The 12745-nt window shown below is 34.3% G+C and overlaps 1 protein-coding gene across 2 annotated transcripts in view; it reads right to left on the reverse strand.

The window, feature by feature from the left end:
- rk (rickets) overlaps window positions 1-12745 on the reverse strand; it is a 667150-nt gene that overhangs the window by 216775 nt on the left and 437630 nt on the right. The window lies entirely within an intron of this gene.

The following is a 12745-nucleotide window of genomic DNA, read 5'->3' on the forward strand; positions in this document are numbered from 1 at the left end:
ACAAATATTTTTTCGGTGTAGATGCTTGACTTTATCTAGAGCATGTCTGAAATCCTCCATCTTATTTCACTTTTAGTAGAGAGAAATAATCTTATTTTCATCAAAAAGTTCTGACGAGTTCTTTGATGAGATGACGGCTTATTGGGTAGCTTCGCTACTTTGGAAGGCTGGAGCGCATTCACTGCACTTTTTAGAACATTAATTAGTACCGAATACATACCTTTTGGCATTAAATAACTTTTAAGTCGGTTAAAAAAGCGTTAATTTAAAATTATAAAAATGACAAATAACACTGTAAAACAGCAATTTCGCAATAAAGTAGCCATGCTATTTTTCTGAAAGGTTACATCGCACAGCTCGTATTGCTCACTTTAAATATGCATATAAAGGTTAAACTAGTCATGAGTTGCTCTTCGGTCATGTGTGCAAAATCCTCAAGTGCTTAAGCTTTGATTTCTAAGAAATATCGGTTCTTATAAAATAAGTAACATTTTGTATTAGCACTTGGAAACTGCTACTAATCACATTTTTTGCAGGGAATTACATACTTACAGTGTATCAGTCAGCTCAAAACGACAAAATATACAAACATACACCCATATTTGAGTGTATTCATATCTTAAATAAAATTTTTTATATATATATGTATGTATGTTTGTACGTTGCTGCCTACTACTATAGTGCATATGCAAGTAATTGCACATATTTACATATCATTTACATATGTTTAGGTTTACTATTGTAATAAATACAAACCGCTTTAAATTTTTAATATGTGTAACAACAACAACAAATGCCGAAAAACCTCATTTAAACAACACAACATTATATACAAAACATACAAGAAATCGGAACAGGCGAACAGCAATGAATGAATAGTTGATGTCGCTTTATGCGGTTGATTGTTGGCGGTCATCAACATTTAGCAGCGACGCGAAACAACAACGCTAAGTAATTGCAGCAACAACTAAACGAAAAAACACAAAAACATGATGTTATTTAGATATAAACATATGTTGCCAGTACATCATAAATGCAAATTGTAAATAAATGGTAATGAAAGAGAGAGCCAACACGAGTGAGTCACTAAAAGTTGTTCACAAGCAACTAAGGAGAAAATGAGTGCAAGTGTACTGGGCAAGAGTTTATATACATATATTTTTTACAACAATTTGTAGGCATAGTAAATTTGTATGATTTGGTTTGTGTGCTTACATAGCTACGCATATACCTACAAAGTCTTAAGCGAAAAAAATTATACGCACAAGCATATGAACTTAGGTATTACATATTTATGAATGGGACCAGGGCCGGCTCTACCATAACACGAACTACGCGACCCGCATAGGGCACCAAGTTCCAGGGGGTACCAAATTCGATAAACACTTTTGTACTAAAAATCCTTTTTGGAAAAAAAAAGAAATTTTTTAGGAGCCCTATATTTAGTTTCATAAACAAAATTAAATTTTCACCATAACGCTAGTGGAGATTGAACGTAATTTAAAATCTTCGCGCGCAACCAGAATGTGCACAAGCGCGCCTTCACAAAGGCTTGGAATTCAAGTGACAACACTGCGCAATTGGCAATCATGTGTGATTCTCCAGCTCTTGCGAGTTTCGACTTGGTCAGACGTGCACATTTTTGTTCTTTCGTGAGCTGTTAAAATTCATAAAAAACTACAAAAATTTTATCCTGATCGAATTGTGAAATTGTTTTATTGACACTAAATTTGAATTTAATATTTCTGATCTCTAATTTTCTGATCTCCAATTTCTTTCTATAAATACGGGAGAAAGGGGCCGCAAATTATAACTCGCCTAGGGCCCCAAATTCTCTTGAGCCGGCCCTGAATGGGACGTATGTACCTAGGTGCCAATGAATATATGAAGGTAAGTAGCGAGAAAAGTGGATGTAGCGCAAAGTATTATATTTTGGGCTTCTTTCGTAAAGTGTTGTCAATGGTACGGTGGAAGCACGTGAGTCAATATGTATAAAGATATACATAATTTGGCGCTATAAGATTAAGGTCGAGATTCTCTTTCAATTTGCTTCGTGCTGCTTTTAAGTTTCCCTACAAATTGGCGGCAAGCAAGGCAGCTAAATTTTCACTGAGAAGCTTTTAATGTCAGAAATTCTCCCGCAGTATTCTTTAAAGCACTGCCGAGGGTCTACACCGCTTAGAAAAATTGTTTTCTTATTGACAAAAAAAAAAATGGTTTATAAATTGTTTCCCAGGACTCGAACACAGGCTCTTTGGTGTGGCGGGCGGAGCAAGTGCAAGGCGGCTACCAAGTGTAAATATAAAAACCTATGAATATGACTGTGCCCTTAGCCTCAAGAAATATGTAAAGATTTTCAGCTTGTTCCATTTGAAAATATTTCAGGTATTCAGCTAAAGCTTTGCAAAAAATTTTATAAAATAAAGTAAAAAGTTAGTCGAATTTTTCTGTTGTACACCCTAATGTTAATAAATAGGCTTTTTATTTTAAGCGCTTAAGCTATGGCTGCTACATTGATAAAAAGCAATCAACTCAAAAAATCACAATTTTCGGAAAACGTAAAAAACTGACTGCCCCTCGTATATGCGCCAATGCAATTATAATTTTTACAAAGTTGATTCTCGTTTATTAGTGGAGGTATAAATAAATCGAGTATACAATTCGATAGGTATTAAATTGGGAAGTCCGCAGTTACTTATAGCTTCGAAATTTTAGATGTACGCCGGATACCTCACGTAGCGCTTGAACGGTTGATGATAGTATCTTGAATTAAACTCTGTCCTAATCAGCACATAGGTAGCTATATAATGCAAAAAAAAGTTACGAAAATCTTGCTTGGTTTCAGAGGTATAGAGAAATTTAAGTGGGGCGTCATTCGTGTACCCAAAATTCTCATTTTTGCCTTCAAGGGTTAATGATGGAACTTGCTGCCAAATCGTGGATTAACCTACAAGTGGGTGGCTTTACAATACCAAAAAAAAAGTTAATAAAATCTTTCTTGGTTCAATAGATATAGGACAATTTTGGCGCTGTGTCGATTGTGTACCGATAAATTTTCATTTTGCTCTGAAGGGTTAAAGATAGAAGTTTGTGTCATATTGTGGATTAATCTACAGGTGAGTATCCATATATTGCAAAAACAAACACTTTAACGTTTGCTTTGGTTCAAGAGATATACACAGTAATCGGTTTGTTGGCAACTACTGACGACTAAATCGATTATTGTGTATATCTCTTGAACCAAGGACAGCTTAGACATTTTTTTTGTTGCGGCGTTCAGCTACTGACTCGCAGATTAAGCCACCATTTCATTCGAGGTTGTATCACTAACGGTTTAGGCGCTAAGTGCATTAATCGATTTTTCGATTAATACTGCCCATCTCTTGAACCCTTTATGATAGAACTTTGAGTCAAATTGTGAAGTAGTCTAAAAGTAGACGGCTCTAAAGTGCAAAACGACAGTTTGGCAAATCTTGCTTGGTTCAAGAGATGTAGAGGAATTTAGACAGTGGGTCATCAGTGTACCGATAAATTCCAATTTTCAGCATGATTGGTTAAGGATGTAACTTTAAACCTTTAAACAAATCTTAATCGACAGGTAGGTGGTAGCTGTACACTGCAACAAAAAAAATTAGATTGTGCTTGGTTCAAGAGATATACACAATAATCAGTTTAAGTCGTCAGCAGTGATCGAAAACCCGACTAATGTGTATCTCGCTTTAACTAAACCAAATGACAAAATTTTTGTAGACTAATCCACAATCTGTTATACAGTTCCATCATTAACATTTCAAGGCGAAATTTGAAATTTACACAAATGACCCGACAGCTATTTTGCCCTATATCTCTAGTACCAAGCGGGATTTTCTAAACTTTATTTTTGTGTTATATATCTACCCACTTTTAAATTAAAAATCAATTCGATTCAAGGTTCCATCATTAACAGTTCAATAGATGGACAGTATTAATCGAAAACCCGATTAATGCACTTAGCGCCTCAACCGTTAACGATAGAACCTTGAATCGAACGGTTGCTTAATCTGCGTGAGTAGCTGAATGCTGCAATAAAAGAAATTTTGAAATTGTGCTTGGGCCAAGAGATATACACAATAATCGGTTTAGTCGTCAGTAGTTGACGTACGACGGATACCTCACGTAGCGCTTGAACGGTTGATGATAGAATCTCGAATTAAATTGTGTCCTATTCAACACATAGCTAGCTGTACAGTGCAAAAAAAAGTTAAGAAAATCTTGCTTGGTTTCAGAGATATAGAGAAATTTAGGTGGTGGGTCATTCGTGTACCCATAATTCCCATTTCTGCCTTCAAGGGTTAATGATGGAACTTGATGCCAAATTGTGGATTAATCTACAAGTGGTGGCTTTATAATACCGAAGAAAAGTTTAAAAAATTTTGGCGCTGTGTCATTTGTGTGCTGATAAATTCTCATTTTGCACTGAAGGGTTGAAGGCAGAAGTTTAGGTCAAATTGTGGATTAATCTACAGGTGAGCACCCAAATACTGCAGAAACAAACACTTTAGCATTTGCTTTGGTTCAAGAGATATACACAGTAATCTGTTTGTTGAAAACTACTGCCGACTAAACCGATTATTGTGTATATCTCTTGAACCGAGCACAATTTCATAATTTTTTTTATTGCAGCATTCAGCTACTGACTTGTAGATTAAGCCGCTATTCGCTTCAAGGTTCTATCACTAACGATTTAGGCGCTAAGTGCATTAATCGATTTTTCGATTAATACTGTCCATCTCTTGAACGCTTTATGATGGAACCTTGTATCAAATTGTGAAGTAATCTACAAGTAGGCGGCTATATAATGCAAAACAAGAGTTTGGAAAATCTTGATTGGTTCAAGAGATATAGAGCAATTTAGACGCTGGGTCATCATCGTACTGATAAATTCCAATTTTCAGCATGTTGGGTTAAGGATGAAACTTTATAACAACTTGTGTATTAATCTACAGGTGGATGCAAAAACAAAAACTTTGCATTTGGCTTTGTTCAAGAGATATACACAAAGGAACAGTAGCTATCGAAAACCCGATTAATCCACTTAGCGCCTCAATTGTTAACAATAGAACCTTTAACAAAATGTTGTCTTAATCTACAGGTAGGTGGTAGTTGTACACTGCAACAAAAAAAATTAGATTGTGCTTGGTTCAAGAGATACATACATATACACAATAGGATTCTCATAGCGACGGGCCCAGGACTACTCTCTCTGAACACTAGTCGTATTATCATTTGCATGATACAGCGTACGTATGGACGAATGACTTTTTAATTTTTATTAGTGCAAATATGCTTAAATACAAAAATATATTTGCATTCATAAACATGAGCTTAGTCACGCATTCAAAAAATTATCAAAATAATTCAAAATATGAATCATGCTATTATTTTTTTTTACCTTTGCCAACACAAGAGTTTAATACTAAAACTTATGTCGTAGATATGCACTTAAACAAACTCATTTTAAATAGTAGGTTTGCGTAAATGTACACAAATCGATGACAATTTTAAAATTTAGACATGTAACAACAAGTTAAGATTTGTGTATGCATGTATGTATGTGAATTGAGCTCTAATGGAATACGCCGATGGGTAACCGATAACCAGCATTTTGAATGTATTTAAACAGTGTAGATAAATAAATATATAGAAATGTATTGTGCGGCATATCATTATATATGTACATATGAATAAATAAATATGGTTACACAGAAATTCAAAGTAATATTGTTTTGTGTGATGATATTGCGGCTTGTGGTGATTGCTTTCTGTTTGCCTGGTGAATTTAAGAAATCTATATGTACATAATACCGTCAAATATCCTATATATACACCGATGATTTATGCGCAAATATGTATATATTATGCTATATGAGTTTGTATTTACTCATTTCAGTATAAAAAGATTTATTAAAAACAAGTAAGGAGAGCTAAGTTCGGGTGTAACCGAACATTACATATTCAGCTGAGAGCTTTGGAGACAAAATAAGGGAAAATCAACATTTAGCAAAATGAACCTAGGGTAACCCTGGAATGTGTTTTTATGACATGTGTATCAAATGAAAGGTGTTAATGATTATTTAAAACGTAGTGGGCCTTAGTTCTATAGGGGGACGCCTTTTCGAGATATCGCAATAAGGGTGTACCAGGGGTGAGTCTAGAATGTGTTTGTACGATATGGGTATCAAATAAAAAGTATTAATGAGAGTTTTATAAGGGAGTAGCCCTTAGTTGTATATGTGAAAGCGTTTTCGAGATATCGACCAAAATGTGGACCAGGGTGATCCAGAACATCATGTGTCGGGTACCGCTAATTTATTTATATATATCATACCACGAACAGTATTCCTGCCAAGATTCCAAGGGCTTTTGATTTCGCTCTGCAGAACTTTTTCATTTTCTTCTACTTAATATAGTAGGTGTCACACCCATTTTACAAAGTTTTTTTCTAAAGTTATATTTTGCGTCAAAAAACCAATCAAATTACCATGTTTCATTCCTTTTTTCGTATTTGGTATAGAATTATGGCATTTTTTTTAATTTTTCGTAACTTTCGATATCGAAAAATTGGACGTGGTCATAGTTGGATTTCGGCCATTTTGTATACCAATACAAAGTGAGTTCAGATAAGTACGTGAACTGAGTTTATATATCGATTTTTGCTCAAGTTATCGTGTTAACGGCCGAGCGGAAGGACAGACGGTCGACTGTGTATAAAAAGTGGGCGTGGCTTCAACCGATTTCGCCCATTTTCATAGAAAGCAGTTATCGTCATAGAGTCTATGTCCCTACCAAATTTCACAAGGATTGGTAAATTTTTGTTCGACTTATGGCATTAAAACTATTCTAGACGAATTAAATGAAAAAGGGCGGAGTTACGTCCATTTTGAAATTTTCTTTTATCTTTGTATTTTGTTGCACCATATCATTACTGGAGTCGAATGTTGACATAATTTACTTTTATACTGAAAAGATATTAAATTTTTTGTTAAAATTTGACTTTAAAAATAGTTTTTTTTAAGTGGGCGTGTTCGTCATCCGATTTCGCTAATTTTTATTTAGCACACATATAGTAATAGGGGTAACGTGGCTACCAAATTTCATCATGATATCTTCAACGACTGCCAAATTACAGCTTGCAAAACTTTTAAATTACCTTCTTTTAAAAGTGGGCGGTGCCACGCCCATTGTCCAAAATTTTCCTAATTTTCTATTTTGCATCATAAGATCAACGCACCTACCTAGTTTCATCGCTTTATCCGTCTTTGGTAATGAATTATCACACTTTTTCAGTTTTTCGAAATTTTCGATATCGAAAAAGTGGGCGTGGTTGTAGTCCGATTTCGTTCATTGTTAATAGCCATCTGAGATGAGCGCCCAGGAACCTAAATACCAAATTTCATCAAGATACCTCAAAATTTACTCAAGTTATCGTATTTACAGACGGATGGACAGACGGACGGACGGACATGGCTAAATGAATTCCTTTTTTCATCCAGATCATTTTGATATATAGAAGTCTATATCTACCTCGATTAGTTTATGCCGTTACAGATTACCGTTATGCGAACAAAGTTAATATACTCTGTGAGCTCTGCTCAGCTGAGTATAAAAATACAGGAATAGGGTCTCGACAGCATTAGGAAATTATCAGAAGTTGCCATCACTAGCACTAAACACAAAATGATAACGCTGTCTCGCACAAGGCGATTAATGTAAGAATATTAATTTCTAACCAAATTGGAAAAACTAGGGCTTGATTAGGCGAAGCTAAATCGAGAATTCTCCAAGGGAAAAAATATTAAGCGTGTTCTTTTGGCAGCGCAGTGTCGCTGGAAAAGTTTGCATTTTCAAGAGGATTATCAGTTGATGCTTAGCACACAGTATCAAGTCGAATAAATGATGTGAACTTGAATCCGAACATAGTCAGTCTGTGAGCTATACCCTATCTGTTGGGGTGTAATCCGTTGTTTATCAATGCATTTATTTGATTTTCAGTCGGGATATATATATTTATTTTTCTCTCAAATGAACATTTATTGCAACGTTCTAAATTGGGACATCGAGCTCATCAGCTATTTTAAACTTGCTTAAACCTCCGATAGATTTTGGCGTCTGGCGAGACGAGAAGGCTTTATTTTCGTGAATGACTTTACTCCTACCCACCCAATCATGAAAAGCTTTAGTGACTTTTTAAGTTTAGAGGCGGTCTTTGTAATAATTCGGAGATCGATATTTTTATACCTTTCATTAACATGAAATGGTATATTAACTTTGGTCAGATGTTTGTAACGCTGAGAAATATAGAAGATAGACTCACCATTAAGTATACCGAATTGATCAGGGCGACGAACTGAGTTGATATAGCCATGTCCGTCTGTCCGTTCGTCCGTCTGTCCATGCGTCTGTCTGTTTGAACGCAAACTAGTCCCTCAAATTTTGAGCTATCTCAATGAAATTTGGGACAAGTATGTATTTTAGTATTATATTAGACATTTGTCGGATCCGGTTGGATAGGTCCATTATAACATATATCTCCCATACAACCGATCGTTCAGATAAGACGATTTTGGTCATTCCTGCCCCAATTTAGAAAGTATAAACGTGAAACTAGGTTATATATATTCTAATATATCATGGAAGATATCCCGAAAAAATCACTTTGATCGGAGCTATATATAGTATATATCTCATACAACCGATCGTTCAGATAGAAAGATTTTTGGCCATTTCTCCCTGAATTTAGAAAGTATAAACGTGATACTCAGTGATATATATTTTAATATATCATAGAAGATTTTCTGAAAAAATCACTTTAATCGGAGCTATATATAGTACATATCCCATACAACCGATCGTTCAGATAGAAAGATTTTTGGCCATTTCTACCTTAGTTTCCAATATAAAAACGTGAAACTTGGTGATATATATTCTAATATATCATAGAAGATTTCCTGTAAAAATCATTTCGATCCGAGCTATATATAATATATATCCCATACAATCGATCGTTCAGATAAGGGGGTTTTTTGACATATTTTATTTTATATTTACCTTAAAAATCGTTTAGGTATGTACATCTGTTCACTATATATTTCTTATCTTATACATCCGATTATTTGGAGATTACGAACGGGATAAGATTATTGTTCAGCCCCATTCATGAAATGTATGAAGTCTTCGGCACAGCCGAAGACAGTCCCGTCCTTACTTGTTTTCTTTTTATTTTATCTTTTATTTTGTACCAAAGTTGATTATGTCACATTTTAGCGTTATCGTCTGGCTAAACGAACATATGTTTAAGCCTATAAGATCTCATATTCCGTGTTTATTTCAAAATTTATCAATAAAAATTCAAACTTATTTCTGGGTAATTACAGTGTGCGACGAGATTTCTTCTAAGTTTAAATATTTGTGGATAAAGTTTAAAGTGTCAAATTTTGTCTGGCCAGACAACAACGCTAAGACGTGTTGAATTTATTCACCGCTAATCGGAGGGTTAAAAATCATGAAAAGTATTCCCTCCATGACTAAGTAAGTCGGCAAAGGAAACGGAAGTAACCACATCGCCATTAATGCACATGTAGAAATTGTCCCTTGTGTTGAAATTATCCTTTATCACCTGTTTTTTAGATAAAGTTTTTAGACTTTAAGTAAGTTGGTTAAAAATAAAAAATAATATATTGCGCAGCTTTTCTAGTCAGGGCTTACTTACGTTGTTTTCTTTTCTGAAATAAATGTTACGCTGTTAAATTTTAAGTTGTGAACTAGGTCAATTGGCGTTCTGCAACAAGGTTTGCAGGTAGTGTTATCTCTTTTTTTATGCAGTGAGAAATTTTTTATAAGCTCACATATTTACGAGAGAGCTGAGAAGAGCCAACAGGGCGACACTATTTTCAGAAAAAAAAAAACGCCATTCGATAAAGATTTATACCTAAGATTTCAGTACAATTTGTTGGAAAACGCAAAACTTAAGTAAATATCATAAAAAGTGTTGGAAATGCATGCCGCTAATAAAAAAAACAAAATCGCTATTTAGTTTCGCTGTGTGCACGATATTTATTTTACACAATTTTTGATGCAACATTGCTGAACAACCACAATGAAAATTACAGCAATTCACCACTTCCGTTTGAAATCACTGCAATTTGCACATAAAGAGCCCAATGATTTTGCGACTATACTCAACAAATAATAAAGTTTTGTTAAATTATTATTTAGTAAAAAGTTTTTCTGGTTTACCAATAAACAAAATTTATAGTAAAAATTTTCATTAAATAATTTAAGTAAAAATTTATATAAATTTTAACAAAAACTGACGATTTCTGTAACAGGCGAGAAGCTACAAATAGCAGCAAAACAGAGTAGTAAAAGTAGCAAATAAAAAAAAACACAACAACAACTTCCGATGGAGTGATGGGCTGCAGAACATAAAATTTAAAATTTAACAGTGTTGCCGAAAAATCCGAACATGCAATAAAAGCAAAACTGTTGCTGGTGGCATGTTTATGGTGCAGAGGGAAGAAGAGGGAGCGGTGAGCTATAAACGCCAATACATAGGAAGTAAGAAACGGAAGCGAAATTGCGTAACTTTTTGATTATTTATGGTTTGAGGACCGAACATCAGTTAAACGAAGTTGCGTATTGTTATATCCTGCAGAAGTAGGACAACATAATGTTTGTATGTATGTGCGTTTTTATAAACACGGCGCATATTATACATGTATTCTACATTCATTTTATGTTTTAGTTGTATTGAAATTATAACTCAATTTGGTAAGTAATTTTATTATCTTGTGGGTTTTTGATATATTCTGGGTTCTAAGCGACCCGGAGTGGCAATATTAAATTTATGTATACTTTTTATGAGCAATATTGTTAGAATTAGGAAAAAATCGGATGCCTTAGTCCCTCCAGCTTACAATTTCGATACAGTTTAGTGCCTTTCTAACTTTTTCCATAAGCCGTTGACTTCTGCTTATACCTACATAAATCGATTATAAAAAACGCGCTTACCTTTTAAATCAAGAAAAACTACAAAGATGTTTCGTTGACTTGTTGATTTAATCTTCTATGCGAAATATAGAAAGTGTTAGTCTTCCATGGGAGTGAAGATATCATCTAGATAAACTTGAAAGAACGATAGCTGTTTGCCGAACGGATAAATTTTCTTCATTGCCTAATGACGGTCTTAGGTAATACCGGATCTACCGACACTTACGCATTCATAATTTCGATGCTACAGGACTTGACGCAACCGTTATCTTTAGTCTTCAATATTGTTATCCCTGAGCAGTTCATTTCCAACTCTGAACTTAAGGTCTTCAATCGAGCGACCCTATTTATTTTACCTCTGCCTATTCCATATGAAAATGAAGCGGTTCCATCGTAAGCAAAATGATTGGACTATAGTAGTGTGGCTTCAGACTTGGTAAATTTCCGTCCAGCACGTCTGCAAAATATGCCCAACTCATAGAAGTTAACGATGAAATAAAAGCAGGTCATGGAAATACCAGGCCAAACAAGGTTTTAATCAAAGCTTATCAATTACAGCCTATTCTACGACTCAGTGGAACCAAAAATTGCGTCATGGTACATCAGAGCTTAAGTATTCCGTTAATGAATAAATATCACTTATAAGTATGTAATCATAAACTTTTTGATTATAACCAGCAATAATTAGTTTGCCAGCAGATAATAAAAATCGTCTTTATAGATTAGTTTTTCGGGAAAAGAAAAGGTAAGCGAATACCAAGTTTGGTGAGCCGTAAAAAATGTAGTATACATATTTTTTCTTGCCTTGCCTTTTTTAAAAACTTTGGTATAAGCTATATATTTTTACATGTGGAATATTTTTCGGCGCGTTCAACAGAACTTGATCAGTTACATTAGATTTATTGCACCTCATTAGTAGTATTGTTATAGACAAATTACAAAGCGTGCAGCGGGACATTCCAATGGCTGAATGGAATAAGGCCTTAGTTCGAGTTTAGTACCCGAAAACCTGGCTGATAAAGAAGTTAAATTCAGAAACTATTCCAGGAGCCATAATTGCATGTAATTTTTAAAATTTTCTCCAATTTCACTGTTTTTTTGTCACAACCCGTTTTTATTTTCAAAATCTCGATTTTCAGGCATTTCCAAACTGTTAAATACCAGCTGAAATTATTATTTATTTTCATATTTTTTTTATAAAATTCTTAACATTAAAACCTTTATACATATATAGTGTAAAAGATGCCACATTTTCTGGGGAGGCACCCTGATGTGTGTCTGTTTGTATAACGACTTATTTTAAAATTAATTGATTATCAAAAAAAAAAAAAAAAATCTATTTTATTTGTACCATTAAATCAACTACACAGTCCAACAAATTAGAGCTTAGAGTAACCAATGTATTTAAAAAAAATGCACGTCACAACAGGTCTTTGATCGAGTTGTAAAAAATCTGGGAGAACTACAACTTGGGTATAAGGGACATTTTTCTCATACCAGCAACTACCTGATGCTTCCGGGAAAAATGTGAAAAAGTGTGAAATGATGGAGTTTTCAAGTATTATAATGAAACGTTATGTATTCTATAAGAACCAATATTCCTTACGAACCAAAACTTGGTCACTTCAGGATTCCGTTCATATAGCCAAATATACCTTGTGACCAGTTGAACATTTAAATGGAATTTCAAAGTAATGTAAGAAGCTGGACTTTAAGT

This window comes from Eurosta solidaginis, chromosome 2, assembly GCF_040869045.1.
Source record: "Eurosta solidaginis isolate ZX-2024a chromosome 2, ASM4086904v1, whole genome shotgun sequence".
In the NCBI taxonomy this organism is placed as follows: Eukaryota; Metazoa; Arthropoda; class Insecta; order Diptera; family Tephritidae; genus Eurosta; species Eurosta solidaginis.